This window comes from Myotis davidii, unplaced genomic scaffold, assembly GCF_000327345.1.
Source record: "Myotis davidii unplaced genomic scaffold, ASM32734v1 scaffold1059, whole genome shotgun sequence".
Classification (NCBI taxonomy): Eukaryota; Metazoa; Chordata; class Mammalia; order Chiroptera; family Vespertilionidae; genus Myotis; species Myotis davidii.
The window spans coordinates 537,712-540,756 of NW_006290038.1; the positions used below are offsets into that span (position 1 = coordinate 537,712).

General features: G+C 64.8%; 1 protein-coding gene across 1 annotated transcript in view; it reads left to right on the plus strand.

Annotated features, from left to right (window-relative positions):
* The first annotated feature begins 1,424 nt into the window (after positions 1–1,424).
* LOC102751332 (chromosome unknown open reading frame, human C1orf226) overlaps positions 1,425–3,045 on the plus strand; it is an 18,445-nt gene continuing 16,824 nt past the window's right edge. Inside the window, exon 1 of the mRNA XM_006763168.2 lies at positions 1,425–1,532. The gene's annotated coding sequence lies outside the window, so the exon portion shown is untranslated. The remainder of the gene's footprint in view (positions 1,533–3,045) is intronic.

Genomic DNA, 3,045 nt, shown 5'->3' on the forward strand with positions numbered 1-3,045 from the left:
GCAGACCAGGGCCACGCGTGCAGCCGGGGAACCTGCCGCTGTCGGCGACAGAAGCCTTCGCTGGGAGTGCCGCGTGCTGACGGCAGCACAAAGCCTGGGCTCGGGCCGCCCACCACTCACCCTTCCCAGAAGTTCCGGCGAACACGAATCATTCAGCGTATCAGTTGCCAAGTAATTATTATTTATCCATGAGTGGGCGTGGACACGTTCCCGTCATGTCCTCAGAGATGTGCCCGAATCCACAGTCACTGCTGAGGCCGACGAGGAGCCATTTCAAACGCACCATCTCCACAGCCGTGTGCACAGTGTCCGTGGGCACAGCCCGTGGCCTGTGGCTTCCCACGGCTCACTGCCACCAGGACGCACCCCGCGTGCCAGCGAGGCCTCACCGCCATCCTCTCCTCCGACGCTGGGCCGGGCCCACCTTCCGCTGCAGGTCTCACCCCTTTCTTCACCTGGGAGAGCGTCTCCAGGGCTCTGCCCGGGCCCAGCTTTGGGTAAAGCTATGGTGTAAGGCACGTGGGTTAATAGACGGGCCTCCTGGCGTCTCCCACGCCTTCAAGCAGATGGACCCGCTGCGTGGGGTCTGCCCCGGCAGCCCGCTCGGCTGACACTGCTGCCACCACGCTGGGGTCTTGTCATTGAGGGCCGAGGAGGATGTGCCGTGGCCGCCCACTTCAGATGGGCATATCCGGGCCTCCACGAGACCCTGAAGAGCCTGCGACAAAGACAGTTTCTTGCAAACACGTGCCCCTGCCGGGGAGCCCCTTGTTGCTATTTACACCCCCACCCACTTACCATCAGGGCAAGCCCAGCTCTGCTCTTGTCATTGGCAAGACTCAGCCTCAGACCTCAGCCTCCGCCACTCCTGAATTGGCTCTGTGCTGGTTCGGACGGCTGCCTGGCCTTGAGGCACTGGGCAGAGGGGGCGTGCCCTGTCACCTTCCCAGGTTAGACCTCCGTCCCTCATGGACACAAGCCCCTCTGCCCACCTTCCCCACCCAGCATGAGGCTCGCCTGGCTGCCCTAGCTCCTGCTTCTCGATGTGCCAGTCAGGCAAGGCTGTGAACGGGGATGGGGGTGGGGGGGACATCTGCATGGCCATGGGCTGGGCCCACCTGCTCCCGGGTGCTCTGGCCTGGCTGCCTGGCTGCAGTGGCATCAGCCGCCTCCTTCCCGGTGGCTGGCTCCTGGTGAACTCATGAGGAGAAGGTTATTCTACTCAGTGTTGCTGCCTAAGACCCGCCCCGACCCGCGCCCTGTGCTTGACGGGACCAGTGTGGTCCCGAGGCTCTGTGATGGCCTGCGCTGTAGTGAGTTAGAGAAATGGCGCTCAACCACTCTGCACCGGCCTGTGGTAGTGTCTGTGCGTGGCTGCTCCCGTCCCAGCGCCCGTGCCCGGCCCCCTTGCATGCTGAGACGCCGGCCTCCGCCTGTGTGTCTGGGGTGGGGGCCAACAGCCATTCCCAGGCCTGTGCTCCCCGACTCCAGCCTGGCCCTGCCCCACTTCTGATGGAGGAGCTGGAGTCCAGGCAAGTGGGCAGTGGTCTGGCGCTGGGCGGGCTGAGGGTGGGAGCCACTTTCGGGAGCAGCACAGAGGGAGGCCAAGCCCAGAGCTGGGCTGCATCAGGGACCTGCCCGGTGGTCTGTGCCAGAACCGTGGTCACCGGAGGCCCGCAGCCCGGCCAGGAGACGCGCACGTCTGTGCCAGGGCTCAGCATTCTAACAGAAAAGGGCTGGACGCAGTGCAGGGCGGGGCGTGGGGACCGAGCACGCTCCGTGGGTGCTTCAAGGCCCATCGGTCCGCCGGGTCAGAGCGCGGGCCATGGCAGCGGCGGCTGGAAAAAAAATGGGGGCGGGCAGCGGCCGCGCTGGTTCCAGTCGGGCAGCCTCACGTTCGTGCTCCAGGGTGGGGACACGTGGGTGTCCCCGTGTTTGCAGAGCGCCGTGCTCGCTCCACCTCGTGCAGCTGTGCCCCGCCGGAGCTTGGCCACCTGCAGAGGAAGCTGCTTGTTTCCCTCATGCACCACATCCACCTGGGGGTGGGGTCATAGGTCTTCTGAGCGGCTAGGCAGCCCTGGGCTGGGAGATGGAGAGAGTGAGGTGCAGGGAGAAGTGAGTTGCCTGCGGGAGCGGAGGGAGCCACGCGGGCCGCTGCCGGCCGGCTCTCCGGCTGGGATGTCCAGGTGCAGGAGCCCCCGGTGCGGGCTGAGTGTGCAGGATCATCTGCTCTGTGCGCTGAAAGTTGAGTCTCACGTTTCTGTTTTGTCCTGAAGAGCCTAGAAACTGTCTGCTCAGCAGGCTCCTCTCAGCGACATGCCGGGCAGTAAGCCACTTACAGGTGGAGTCCTGACCCTCCCACAGCCCCGTCCTGTTCCTCAAGACCAGCAGGTCTGGGGACTCGGGTGAAATATCTCTGTGCCTCGGTTTGCAAGGGAGATAAAGCCTCACGGGCCCCGCCCGGCGTCTGCCCTGACCTCGGTTCACGGGCTCAGCTGAGGCCTTGGGGACAGCAGGTTTGCTTCAGGGGCCCCAGGCCTCCCCACTTCCCCCGCCCCTCCTGGGAGCCATGGCTGGAAAGTGGCTGCTGATCTCCTTAGTGGCTCCACTTAGAAGCAAGGTCAAACGCAAGGTCACGGCTGAAATCTGCAAGAGGGAGGTGGCCGCCCACTCAGAGGGGGTCTGCGTGCTGCCCTGGGGACAGGCTGTGGCTGCTGGGCCCTCGATCAGATTGGCCGATAGGGAGATAAACTCACGGGCCCCGCCCGGCGCCTGCCCTGACCTCGGTTCACGGGCTCAGCTGAGGCCTTGGGGACAGCAGGTTTGCTTCAGGGGCCCCAGGCCTCCCCACTTCCCCCGCCCCTCCTGGGAGACATGGCTGGAAAGTGGCTGCTGATCTCCTTAGTGGCTCCACTTAGAAGCAAGGTCAAACGCAAGGTCACGGCTGAAATCTGCAAGAGGGAGGTGGCCGCCCACTCAGAGGGGGTCTGCGTGCTGCCCTGGGGACAGGCTGTGGCTGCTGGGCCCTCGATCAGATTGGCCGAT